The following is a 14,908-nucleotide window of genomic DNA, read 5'->3' as shown; positions in this document are numbered from 1 at the left end:
CTACCTCAAATGTACTTCAAAAATCATGATCCCATACAAAACAAATTTCTCAAAGCTCTCACAGTATCACAATGGTGCCTAAAAATATGAGCAGTTCACAAAGTACAGACAAAGTACAATTTTATAAATGCAAAGGAATCTAAATGTGTAATTATGTAAATATGTGTCAGTGACATAGTAAAATGTTTATTCTTCTCAGTTAAGTGATCAGATGGCTGTGTAATTCTGTGTCAGAGAAATATGGTACTGACGTGCAAAATTGTATAAGCAAATACCACATTAGCTAGGGCTCCTTGCGCTTGCAACATGCAGGGTACACAAACTAGGCGTACCTAACTAGGCGTACCCCCATGAGAGATAATGTAGTTATACCTCAGATGTTACAAATTAAGACCGCTGAATGATGTTTCGCCGAACACCTTCTCTGTTTCATTGTAATTCAAAAATATTTCTAAAAATGTTCCGAGTACAAAAGGTAATCACTCAAACGCGTGTCATGTAGCGCTAAACTATGCTTCTTCCTGTAAGACAATTTCTGTCATGGCTTAGCGGTAAAAATGTACCAAGTGTCGTAGTTATCGTCGTTCATAAGCAAAGTTCTCCACAAATCAATGTACTTGCCTTTGTCATATACAAAAGTAACGTGCTATGCGTATAAATGTCGTAGTGACCTTGAAAGTACTATTCTGTAACATATTGTTGTGTTACGAAAAATACTGTCTCATTGTAGCTATGCCACAAAAGTTATTACCAAAACAAATTTTACTTTCCAGAAGAACGTAGAAAACCTGTGCTTACATAAAACAGATACAGCGCAAGAGCAATATTGAAGATTGTGTCACTCCTAATTAGCGTCATACTATAAACGTGTAGCTATCAAACAAACCGAATACTCTATCTGTGACCTGTCAGAAAGTACTTTAAATAAAAAGAAAATGTTTCTTTTCAAGTAAACCATAATGTTGCAGTAAAACCTCATTAGCAGTATATGTTGAAAGAATGTGAACCTTATAGTCGTTACGTAATCGCACAGTTAACAAGCAAAAATGTACACACAATAAGACTGTATCGTCTGTTCCCTACAAATGTGAACTCGTAAAATTACTGTCTTAATAAGTTCCATAGGTTGTTAACTAGATAGATAACTTCAAAACATCGCTGCATGCGAAATGTGACAGAGTGTAATAGTAACTTGAAATGAAAAATTTAATAGTAACGACTGTCAGAGAGCAAATTATTTCTCATTAAACGGTTTTACACGAGAAATGTAGTAAATCTTTTGTTAATTTTTTTGCACTAATGACCGATTAGGAGTAAAACAATAAGAAAATTGATGATGCCAAGCTTGTGGATGTATGTCATTACTGGATTTCTTGAATGTTTTTAATTTACGTGTAGTGATGAAGAGCTTATAGTCAAAATCATCGTGTCGCCGAATCGCAAATCTGTCATTCTTACGGCTTGTCGGCGGTTCATTCTCAAGACTCGCTGCACCTTGCCAACTCCTTTCAAGATCTCTGAAATACCATATATTATTGCCCTGTGACTTTCGTGTCGCAGTCGTATCTATTGTTTCCATAAGGTTTTCTCGATTTTTTACATGTTGAGTGACCGTATCGGTAGATGCAACAGAGTCAATTTTAGCTTTCAAAGTGTTGTGATTTTCACGTACACTAATCTGCAGTTCTTTTATGTCAGCTTCATGATTCTGTAATGTCGCGAAAAAATAGGCTGAAAATGCTCATAAAGTTGTGTTTTTACATCTTTTACATTTTTTGACATTTCAATTCGATTTGAAGTAACTCAGCAGTTAAACCTTCACGTGTTTGTTTCAGCGTTTGCTTAATTATGTCTAACTTTTGGAGTTGATGCTTTGATTTTGTTCCATTTACTGCTGTGTTTGTTTCTGATTTTGTTCCATTTGTTGTTGTGTATCTTTCTGATTTTGTTCCATTTGTTGAAGTAATTGCAGTAAAAATGTATTAGTGACTGAAACACGTTGCCTTGTGCTTCTTGTCAGTGCATTTGCACCGGCAATGTTCGGATTTTGAAGAGCAAAGAATGAATCTTGACTTAATTGAGAAAAAGGGTAATGACGCAAAACCTGAATCTACGGTATTTGCAAGATTTTGTTCTGTTCTTACATGATCTTTGGCAGTGCATTCGCACCGGCGATACTCATATTTTGAAAAGCAGAAAGTATGCCGTGACTCAATTGAGGAAAATATAATGACACAAAACCTGAATCCACGGTATTTTCAAGATTATGATCCGTTATTTCATGTTTCTGAGGCAAACAGTTACCGATCGATCGACAGACAATAGTTCCCTGTTCACTGATTGTTTCACTTTCTACACCGTTATTTAATGCCTGGTCTATGTCGCTATGCACGATTACCAAATTATTGCCTCGAATATTTGTCAGTTCATTACAAGGTGGTGTTAAGAACCCCAAATTACTTTTACACGCCATGATTATCACAGTATTTCACACAATAACACAGAAGAAACACAATTGGAAAAGCAAAAACAGGAAGACACACTAAAACAGCACTGAAAAAAAACAATGTCTAATTATTTGCAAAAGCGACTGCGAGATACTTAGTGCAAATCCACATGCATGCCAAAACTGCTTTGCTCATTACAAACAGTCCAACACTGAGAGACAACTACAAAGGTAATGCCACATAGAATTACGGCTAGCAGTAAACAATAACTATTTTCTAATCATGCGTTAATTATTCAAACTACAAGAAAATCAGAAGATTCCAGTGAGGTACCCTCGGCTAAACGTCTACAGGTGAAACTTCTTTATAAGAATTTTTTACTTAAACTGTAACAACTGAGAAGGTGAAACTTCTACATTATTTCTTAAATTGCTTAATGTAACTGAACCTACTGAAACTGCTGAGTGAAACTGAACGTACTGTCTCTTAGCTATTTTTTATCATTTCTTTTCTGACCTACAAAATTATTCCTAAAAAGTACAACTCAAACTTATTCTATTCATTTATGACCCACAATGTACAAGCATAACGCAGTCTGACAATTAACACAAATGATTGGCCCTGAATTAGAAGAAATCCTAACAATAACCCATACATTTCATAAGTGACTTGCCTCACAGAAAATCTTCATCACACGAACTGCAGGAAATACATCAAGTATACAGCCAGCTAGATAAAAAGATTCTAAATACTGTAGGCTCTGACTACTAGTAGGCATGTGGTTAGCAAAGAACAGACTTTGTTGCAGAGCAAACAATGTATTTAGCAGATTTTACCTTAATCATGTGACATCCAGTTCCTAAAATTACATAATCTTCAATAATTCCATTACCCACATTTTACAATCCATGTCCAACCAATATTAAATCTCCATGACGGACACACGTCCAGACCATCAGCTCGCGCCAATACTGCTTCTAACCTCCATCACTGCTAACTATTAACTTCTAACTGCGAGTCCTTCCAGCCATAGAGTCTCCACTTACAATGTCTCTGATCCACAACAATCAGGCCTTGGGTCGAGAACTGGGATGGATGGGGCGGAATAACTCCATCCTGCATGCTGTTAGCCCGTTCCGACATAGATATAACAGTATTCAGATCACCTAGAAAAGAAAGAACGCACCTTACAGCACTGCTTTGGAAACATAAATTACTATTTTTTAAATAAATTACTTGAATGCACACATATATAGATACATAAGGAGTGTTTAAATGGAAGGATACAAAACGTTGTTACAAGCAAACAGTTCGTAATTTGCATATGCCGCTTTGGGATAATGTAGGGTTCGATTCCCGGCGGGGTCAGGGATTTTGCCTGCCTCGAGATGATTGGGTGTTGTTGTGTCGTCTTCATCATCATTCATTCCCATTACGGTCGGAGGAAGGCAATGACAAACCACCTCCACTATTGACCTTGCCCGTAAGGTGGCGCGGGATTCCCGCGTCGCTCCCCTACGCTCTGTAAAGAAGTATGGGACTCATCGTCATCCAGTCAGACATCTAGGGACAATAATGTAGTGTCCGGCGTGTCCCTAATTAATCTTATTTATGGATTCTTCTGGTACTTCTTGCCAACGGCCTTGCCGCAGTGGTAACACCGGTTCCCGTCAGATCACCGAAGTTAAGCGCTGTCGGGCTGGGCTAGCACTTGGATGGGTGACGATCCGGTCTGTCGAGCGCTGCTGGCAAGAGGGGTGCACTCACTCCTTGTGAGGCAAACTAGGCAGATATTTGATTGAGAAGTAGCGGCTCTGGTCTCGGAAACTGACATACGGCTGAGAGAGCAGTGTGCCGACCACATGCCCCTCCATATCCGCATCCGGGGACGCCTGTGGGCTGAGGATGACACGGCGGCCGGTCGGTACCGTTTGGCCTTCATGGCCTGTTCGGTAGGAGTTTAGTTTAGTTCTGGCAAAACAATTCCATGTTTAAGATCAAATAACAAGTACGCTGTTTTTGCTCTACTATTAATAGTGCCGATACACCACTTTTATCCGTCCTATTCCCTTCCAGACGCTAGTCTACTGTTTCTTGAAGATGGCCTGAAATAGTTCGAAATAAACAAAAATTAGTAGAATAAAAACAGTGTACTTATTACTCAATCTTTTAAAAATTGTTTTATTATTAATACACTGATTTATACCTACATTTTTAGTCATTTATTTTCCAGTAGCACAACACACCCCTGATCTTGGTCTGCCAGAACTGCAGCACCAGGACACACGGGTGTTTGATATACTGCCACAGGCAGTCTCACTGATTCATCGAACCTGGCACTGACATCACACCAGCCTCAACTCGATGAGCCCTAGTTAGGTGCCAGCAGAATACTGCTACTCGCCAATGCTTATAATTGGACTGCTAGTGAGTCTAAATGCGTTCGCCGGCCGCGGTGGTCTAGCGGTTCTGGCGCTGCAGTCCGGAACCGCGGGACTGCTGCGGTCGCAGGTTCGAATCCTGCCTCGGGCATGGGTGTGTGTGATGTCCTTAGGTTAGTTAGGTTTAAGTAGTTCTAAGTTCTAGGGGACTTATGACCTAAGATGTTGAGTCCCATAGTGCTCAGAGCCATTTGAACCATTTTCTAAATGCGTTCATGTTGGTCTAGTGCACAACAGTGGCATTGATGAAGTAACTGAAGCAGAAAACTTACAATGTGTTCGGGCTAGTGCAGTATTCATGGTACGAATTGGATTGTCTGAGCAGCTTGAATGGATACATAAAGAAGAAGATGACAATGAAGTACAATCCATCCCATATACCTATTAACTTTCATATGTCTGGAAGGAAGGTTTCTATAGTTGATATGTATGGAGAAGCTTTGCTTGGATTAACTCCAGGGGACATGCGCATTTCCATGAAACATTCGTGTGTTGTGAATTTGAGTGATTTGTGTTGTGTATTATTGATCACAACAGACACACTGAGTCGCCAGATCCTGTGTGTCAGAGGTGCGTACTATAATTTTGTGAATTATTTGCATCAGAATAGTATAAACATGAGGCAATTAGAACAGTGTATAAGCTTGTATTCACCCAGTGCCAAAATGTACAAGTGTAGATCCAATAAGCATAAAGTCTGTAGAAGCTAAACTCATGGGCGGTATTTATAACAGGGCTCATACTTAGAAACAAGCACATGACTCTTAAATACTTCACACAACCGCTTAAATCTGTGTGAAATATCACATAACAAGGGCATAAGCTTAGTATGAAACACACAATACTCAACAGTGTTCAAACTATGATGTCTTTCAGTAAGTTTCTCAGAAATGTCTAAAAGTATTTTACACACATTTCTATATTTCAGCCACTTATATATACGATTAGCATGAAGGGAATCCTCTTCTTCTTCCTTCTCCTTAAAACTGGAATTCTCCAGCTGAATCACCATGATATATTCAGAGGTAGTTATTTTCAGAATATCTAGGACATCTGGGCTAAGCAGGATTCTCGAGTACACTAATTTCATGCAGTCATCGTTCTCCTTTAACAAGCGCTGCTAGATATGTTCAGAGAATAACCACATGTAACAGTGGTCACAACTTACATACGTTCGTTACCCTCACACAAGTTTACAACGAGAACTGTTCATTCTTTTATTCAGAGACCAAAAATAATATAAATTATTTTTTAATGCTGATCTTCGCAGACTTTCTCGAACCCAGCGTAAGTTTCAAAGTGGAGCTTTGCCGTTTCAGATTTCAAGTCTTCTAAACCTGTATTTGTGTCAAATCTCAAATCTGCTAACCCTGCATTAGTCTGCTTAACGAACATAGTGAGTTGCTTCCAACAATGCGACCATACTGTCTCATTTCCCGCCCTCGTCACCTGTCACTATTCGATGAAAATTTTCCAGTTAGCGTCTTTCATGCGGCGTTTCACCGACTTCCGTGCACAGTGCGGACGCACTTGCACTCATTTTTCTGTTGGAAACTCTCCCGTTTGGTTCAAAATTACTATCTTCGGTTCAACGTACCGAAGTAGGTCGTCCTTTGACTCTATTTCTGACCGACTAGCTCCGTCATCTGCTTGTTTTTGTGCATTCTCAGACTGTTCAAAATGGTTCAAATGCCTCTGAGCACTAGGGGCTTAACTTCTGAGGTCATCAGTCCCCTAGAACTTAGAACTACTTAAACCTAACTAACCTAGGGACATCAAACACATCCATGCCTGAGGCAGGATTCGAACCTGCGACCGTAGCGGTCGCGCGGTTCCAGACTGTAGCGCCTAGAACCGCTCGGCCACCCCGGCCGGCATTCTCAGACTGTGATACCAATCTTGAAACTGCTACCATTCCCTCTGCACTATCACTACGTTCCGTTTCGTGACCTGTACTCGATACCTTTTGCTCTGTATCAATCTCCATCATGTCAAGATCTTGAGTTTGACCTATCTGCGATATTCTCCGTTCTTCCGCCATTTCTGATCGTTTAGCTAACCTCTGTCTTTCTCGAACTGCTCGAGCCTGCGGTCTCGTCAACATCAAGTTATAGGACCTTACACGTTTCCAAAATATCATAGAGACTTTCTTAGACTACGTACACAACATTAGCAACACTGTGCACTGTTTGTGGAATGCCAACCTAACTCAACAACGCCGTGAATAACTTCGCGCGCACCAGCGAGTTCATGCACAATCTACTTCTATTTAATGATAACTTTGATTCTACTTGTTAATACAACTTTTGTACACTTTGGATCACACATTTACTGTATTCTGTCCACTAAACATTTACATACATAGGGTAACCTCGTCACAAAACAACAAACACGAAAAAAACTTTTTTCTCAAATTCAAAATTTGTTTATATTAACAATTTGACTAATTGTCATCCAGGCAGGGTCGCCATTTGTAAGGTGCGGTTTGCTTATTCTATAATTGAGAACAGCTGTGTAAGTCGAAATGACAACAGCGCAATGGATAACGCATCTTTCCAACACCAAAAAGTGAAATAATTTTATATACAACAATGTTAAATATTAACTCTCTGGAAGAAAATTAATCCTATGCACAATGTTATGAAAGTTTAATTGGAAGTTTCTTTACAAAATTGCTCCTACACATACGTTATGATGTTGGTCAGTACTACGAAAATCGTCCGATTCCGGTTCAACGTTCGGTATTATTTAGGATGACAATCAAGTCTACGGTGGATGGTTAGTTATGTGAGAAATTTGAGCGCAAGATTATGCAAGGCCACTCGAGTTTACAGTGGACGCAAGCTGGTGAACCAACAAACTTTACACCTCTGAAAGCGGCATTTACCTTAAGCTGTGTCTAGCTGCCAACTGCAAGGCTGCTCTCTCCCACTGAAATTCCTACAAAACTAATCTGGCCTCTGGTGAACTTTCCAGCATAAACTTTCCCTATGTTTCTCGTTATGCGAGAAACCACATATTCATCCCTAGTCTTTGTATGTGGCGCAATGCACGTGCATGGTGCATATTATAGTGCCCTCTCAGTTCTCACAAGAACAATTAACTAATTTGGCTGATTCGTTTCTCCACAGTTGGAGCTAAACGTTGCTACAGCTAATTTCTAGCTGGATTACAGCCGCTGTGAACGCAGTGTCCACACAAATTTCTTCTCTGCATTGTACAGAGCGTTAAGCGCTCCATTCTGCACTTGACGCCAGTTTAGAGAAGAGTCCACCCAGAAAATTTCTCTTTTGTCCTACTCATGGCAGAACTGCCTCCATCCACTTGGGTTCCTTTTTCACGTCACGGCTTTTTTCGACCAATAGGAGCATTCCTCTTATTTTGTAGAAACTCTCTCCACCAATCGCAATGTCCCTTCTATCAAACTGCATAGAAACTTCAGTATTTTTTTCCTTCCTAGTGCCTTTCCGCCAATTGGACATTTGTGCTTAAAGTACATTGACCTTTCCGTTTGTCGCACTCACTGGATGAAATGCGTCACTGGCTTATGTTCGTATCCCATTGTAATTCTGAAACGCAGTGTTCTAAAACTTTTTTTCTGTCCCTTGTGCAGATGTGCCACTACACGCGGTCCTCCAGCCTGAATCACCTGGCTGGGGTCGCTGACCTTCCTCCTGCCACCTCTTTAAGTGGTTTCTGTCATAACCCATACAGTGCACCTTCGCTATGCCATTGTACGGCTGGCTTTTCAAAACTAAAAGCGACTCGCATTGCCTGTTCCACCTTCCGCTCAAAGACATGCATTGTATAGGAACGGTGTGTTACTTACCGTCGATTGACTGTCATCCCTTTTTACATTACATACTAATAGGCAAATGTTCTCATAACAGTCGAATTACGTTAGGTGTCATCTTCTCGTTGCGATGTATAAAGGTCTTATGTAAGGTGCGAATCTGACCGTTTATTCTGCCACCTTACAAACTAATAATTATTTCTTTCTTTTTCCTTACAGTTCAGGCGAACAGCAGCAGCCACCTGATGTGTTAATAATGTTGTTTAATATCAGTTACATTTCAAGCAAAAGTGCCTGTAAATATGTCAGAGTCGGAATGATGTCACTTCTTGAGTTTTATCCAGTGGTGGTGCTCGAAAATCCTAGGTATACTGACGCATGTGTGATATTATGGTTGGATGAGTGGATTAGTCTATGTGGCGCTTCAGTGCAGATTTTTGCTTCACTCCACAGGAATGTTCACTCTTCCACAGCGATATTATGAGATCGTACAAGTGCAACCTAGCTTCTTCAAGTATGTCGACTAAGCTGGCAACCATATGTGTATCGATTCTGTGTGAGAATGCGGAGCAATCTGTTGGAGTGGCGTGCAAAACTCTTCACCCATCAGAAGAAATAGCTGTTCAATGATTTAGGTTGCGCATCGGTGTAGGTAGAAAAGCTGCCTGTAAGCTAATGTAATACACAAAATTGTCACCGTGAGTGAATGGACGAAACACCCTCATCCCATGGGTTTTGTAGTGGCTGACTGGTCCTGCAGTGGTACTGAAAACAGAGAGAAAAAGAATGGATTGCTACTTCCCAATAATAACGAGTACATTCTGTAGTTATTGGATCACTGAATGTGGAAAGAGTAATCTTATTCTCTCACTTTTAATGCATCCTGAGGAGATACAGTTTCAGCATGTCTAATATGTGTTTTCAAAAACACTATTTCAGTCAAAATACCTGTGTCAGATGTAGGCACAGAGCTATAATCTTACTTAAGTATCTTCATATACCCTGCTGTATGTAAGTGTTTATAAATAAATAAAAAAGTATAAAAGCTATATGTGTATGTTTTTCATTTCTGTGTAAAGCTGCCTGTAAGCTAATGTAATACACAAAATTGTCACCGTGAGCGAATGGACGAAACATCCTCATCCCATGGGTTTTGTAGTGGCTGACTGGTCCTGCAGTGGTACTGAAAACAGAGAGAAAAAGAATGGATTGCTACTTCCCAATAATAACGAGTACATTCAGTAGTTATTGGATCATCTGAATGCGGAAAGAGTAATCTTATCCTCTCACTTTTAATGCATCCTGAGGAGATACAGTTCCGGCATGCCTCATATGTGTTTTCAAAAACACTATTTCAGTCAAAATTCCTGCTGTTAGAGGAGATTTTCCACAGTATTGACGGAGTTACCTACCATAATTTCCGTGAAAGGAGTGATATTCCACTAACTGAAAATGTAAAGCCAAACTGATATTCAGATTCAAGGATGTTTCAGTGGAAAACCAGGATCAGATATGAAAATATTTTTGTTTCAATTGTCATATGAAAGTTGATGTCTTTTGTTGGAGCCAAAAATGTTCCAGGATTCCATACTAGATGGTAAAGAATAATATGAACATTATTATCGCTTTCAAAGAAGATAATATGAATTTAAAGTGTATCAACTAACCACCAGTAGGAACAGACAGGACATTCAATGAATTTCAAGTTAAATTCACAGATTGTTGGACATGCATTATGGGTTTCTGGTTATTGGCAAAACAAGAAAATTGAATGTTTGACAATATAGAAGAAACTTATTGAAGTTTTTTTTAAGGTAGTGTACCAATGTGTAACTGTGTCAGTATACTGTATACAATGGACAAATTTGCACTCATGTCACACACTCATCCCAAGGGGTGGTGTACAGACCAAACAAGCTTGTACACATTGGCGCAAGAATTGAAGTAGTTATCACAAAATTTATGGAGTTGAATAGTATTATCAAGGCAGTAGCTAAAAAAGGTGAGATGTATGAATCCCAGTTGGAGTAGTTGAATAACAGAATCCAGCAACATGAGCTGTATGTTGATGGAAAAATTGAAGCAGTCAATGCAAGACACTAATGGATATGCTTGGGTTCATCCAGGCAATAGACATGAAAGTTGATTCCTTTCACCGTTATCACTGTGAGGATGTATACACAGGTTGAGGCAACTAAGAGAGGCCACCCCAAATATATCATGATAAACATATCGAGGTGCTCCCGAAAATTGTCGACAACTTGTAGTATCGAATCATTAGGTGTAAGGCAGTTCTGTACTGCGAGTTCATAAACCACACCACTCCCTCCATCCCAAGCAAAGCAGTGATGCTGAGGGAAAGAGCACTGTGAAATTTCCGGCAGAAAATGCCAGATGTTTTGCTAGGAGTCAATTGCAGACTGGTTCGGAATTTTTGCAAAGAGTGTGATACTGGCTCATTTTTCGAAATGCAGGAAGGAGCATATCGCAGGGCACTCAGCCACATACTCCATCTCAGTGTGTACTCTCATCCAGTTAATGGCGCTCCAGTTTCAACCCTTTTCCAAAAGATATTGCTGCTAAAAAGTATGTAGAACTGTCTATAATCTAGAGGAGAGGAATGAATATTGCTTTGCATGATCCGTTTGGGCTTGCGATAGAACTCACTTGAAAATTGCATATCTACAGACACACAGAAAACATTAAATGCCTGTGGGCATTATCATTCCAATGTCAACTCCTTTCCCATCAAAATACAGTGTGTACCAATATTCAAGAGCTATCACTCTGATCATTGAGTTCACGCTTATGGGTTGGATGTAGATAAAAACATGCCAGAACGAGATGGTGAAGAAGGCCCTGTGCAGGAAGAAGTAACCTATTCAACCATTCTACTTTTCCAGAGCAGCTGGCCAGCACTTCAGTCACACAGAGTTGCTGCTGTTCTCCAATGGCTAGAAGCCAAACTACATCTGGATCAAAAACATATCCCACCTACATCCCGCCCAATTACGGAAAATGTGAGAGACAGACACACAGAAATAGAAAAGAAAAAAAAAACAGTGCCAGGTATTTTTTCTGACGATGCCCCAGCTGTTTTACTAAAAGCGAATATCCAGAAAAGCACCTAACTGATGGCTCTAGCCAAGAATCGACTCCTGTGGAAATGCCTAAATATTTAAGAATGCCCCAAATATTTGAGAATCCAAGAATGACCACCACCAGGAGCGTTGCCCCTTCGTTGTATATGCTGACATCGAACGCCTACTGGTTCCTGTCGTGCACTGTGAAGGTGATCCCACTGCCTCTCTTATCACCTCCACTGAATGACACATAATATATGAGGCAATATATCAATTGTATGCTCGTAGGACTCTAAACTCAGTCAGTTCACATCATACATAGGGAATAATCCTGTAAAGCTGTTGCTCTCTGAGCCCAAAAAACTAGAAAAGAGTGTTGATAAGATTTAGGACAAAAACATTCCCATGGCCAGATTCTGGAAGAATGATACCTTATACCAGAGGGCAGTTGACTGTCACAATTATGGGCTGCCGGTGGATCGAAAAGTGGAAACTCCATGTTGAGACCACTGTCATGTGACGGGGTAGGTCTCTGGTGTAGCTTGTAATGCATGCAGCTTAAGATACCTGCTGATACCACACATACCCGTCTTCTTCCATAATTTGAATGAGGATGTTGCAGTTGGGTGATTTAGCCTTCAAAAATGACAAGGTCAATGTCATATCTTACAATGTGGAAAACAACATTTCATTTTCCTAGAGAAATATGCCAAGAATAATGCTCCACTTCCTCAACTCACTATGTTTCATGCAAGCGTCTCTTCAGAAACTTGTTGATACAATGCACCGGAGCTGCATATCCTGATGATGCAAAGTTCCAGCTTGCGACGAAGAAAGAGGTCTTTCCTAATGAATACCTTAATTTGAAGGAGAAACTCGACGAAACCACGCTCCCCGACTTAACCTTATTCCCCACTGCCATAATGGAAGCAGAGTGTGGGCATGCAGTGAATGTTTGACAAAGAGTTCAACATCCCTAATTTAGGGGAATATACTAGACTGTACATGGACTCCGACGTCGCCTGTACACAGGCATTTTTTAGAAATTCTGGAGTGTATGCATGGACACTTACACTTTGAATACTGGCTTCTATTACACCACATCAGATCTTTCGTAGGATCTAAGGTTAAAAAGTATGCATGTAAAATCGAACTATTGAATTATGTTGACATGTTTCTCTTTTTTGAACTCAGAATACGCAGGGGACTTTGGCAGTGTGCGCACAGATACCCGAAGATGAATAACCAATGAATGTGCGAGGAAGAGTACAGACCATCTTACAATTTGAGTTACATCCTTTACATTTGCTGCGTGAAGGAACTGCTGTGGATAACTAACAAGTTTCATCCTCAAATTGATATTTTGCTGGAGGTATATCTATCTGGGCACGCCATGCTGCCGCTTGGAGGTTTCTGATGACTGTCCAAAGAGGAAATCGTCTGACTGGAGAAAAATATCCAACATGTGGCTGCGGATTCTGGTGAAGGATATGTCTTGGAGGCAGAGCTGCCATATCTTGCCCATTTGCAAGATGCCCACAGCGACTTTTAGCTTGGGCCCACGGTGCTTCTGTGCCCAAGCTGATGATAACGCTGGAGAATAATCAGAGCTCGACCTGGCGCAGGACTGTTGAAGCTGAGATGGCAGCCGTTGGCCACTCCTGGAGTAACATCAATAAGATGACAACGAACATGGTCAGATGGAGAGCACTAATATGTGCCCTATGCTTCACTTCGGAGTAAAAGGAAATAAGTAAGTAAGTAACATTCTTCTTTACAGGAACCTCTAGCAGTATATCAATTTGAGGATGAAACTTGGTAGTTACCCACAGCAGTTCCTTCAAGCAACATCTCTGGTTGAAAATTCATGCTTATGTAAATAACGAACAGAGGCCTCTTACGGTGTATGATGTCGGAAAAAAATTTTACAATTTAATGCATAATTCTAATTTCGGAAAACAATGTAAAATATTAGAAACCACAGCAAAATCCATTTAGTTTACAGTTTGGATGGGCATCATGACAAAAGAGGTCACATCGCCAGACGAAATTTTGAGCAGTCCACAATTTTCATTGAAGGATTACCCTCTTGTAAGACGGCTAAAGTTGCCTTTCTATATTGGTATTTGTGTTCGGGACCCCTCCAAAGTGCACAATAAGAGTCCTCTGAGGCTCTGAGCACTATGGGACTTAACATCTATGGTCATCAGTCCCCTAGAACTTAGAACTACTTAGACCTAACTAACCTAAGGACAGCACACAACACCCAGCCATCACGAGGCAGAGAAAATCCCTGACCCCGCCGGGAATCGAACCCGGGAACCCGGGCGTGGGAAGCGAGAACGCTACCGCACGACCACGAGATGCGGGCTGCACAATACGAGTTTACGAAGTCAAACTTCCCTCACCCCAAATTACTTCACGTGGATACAGACAATTTCATCGCCTAAGTGAAGGGCTGTTATCCGTATGAAGTAATTAGATACAATCCTGAAGCATTCGACACGTCTGGATATTGTGAGTTAACGAGCATTTCGCTCTCATTTAATTATATGGGTGAAAGAGTCAGCCTTCAGGAATTGTGGAACGAACCCTGTCGTCCAGGGCAATGTGCCACACAGAGCGCAGATTCGCCACCAGATGGGGAAATTCACTGGCGCCTATTGTCCTGAATGAGGCCTAAGCGCTGTTGTGTGCGAGTGAGACAGACGAGAACCTACGTCGTAGGGAAACCCTGTAGAAGCCGTTTGTGGCCAGGGAGACGCAGCAATGTTAAATATGGCGGGTGAAAGATTGGCCACAAAGGGAAACATTTATGAAAACTATTTAATTCTCTTGTATTTCGGGGAATAAGCCACAGTAATTTTAATCTACCATCCTTCATAAATTTTCATGGTGATCCCAACAAAACTTGAATATTGATCATATCTATAATAGTTTAGGATTTTCTGTTAAAAGTGAAATTAACAAGTTTTGTCACAAAGACCTGAATACTAAAACCTGAACGCTTTCGTCGCCTTAGGTGACAGAATATTTGTTGTAAAATTTAGTGCATAATAGTTACTTCTGTTCTTTATTTATTTACCAGAAAGCACATTGGTGCAAGGCTACTGACCGTGACATTCAACGCTAAGAAGGAATTGG

The 14,908-nt window shown here is 40.5% G+C and overlaps 1 pseudogene; it reads left to right on the top strand.

The window, feature by feature from the left end:
* Window positions 1-4,080: 4,080 nt before the first annotated feature.
* On the top strand, window positions 4,081-4,198 carry LOC126191804 (5S ribosomal RNA; annotated as a pseudogene).
* Window positions 4,199-14,908: the final 10,710 nt, after the last annotated feature.

Source organism: Schistocerca nitens, chromosome 6 (assembly GCF_023898315.1).
Source record: "Schistocerca nitens isolate TAMUIC-IGC-003100 chromosome 6, iqSchNite1.1, whole genome shotgun sequence".
Taxonomy (NCBI): Eukaryota; Metazoa; Arthropoda; class Insecta; order Orthoptera; family Acrididae; genus Schistocerca; species Schistocerca nitens.
The sequence above is the reverse complement of the archived record's forward strand: the minus strand, read 5'-3'. Positions and strand labels throughout refer to the sequence as shown.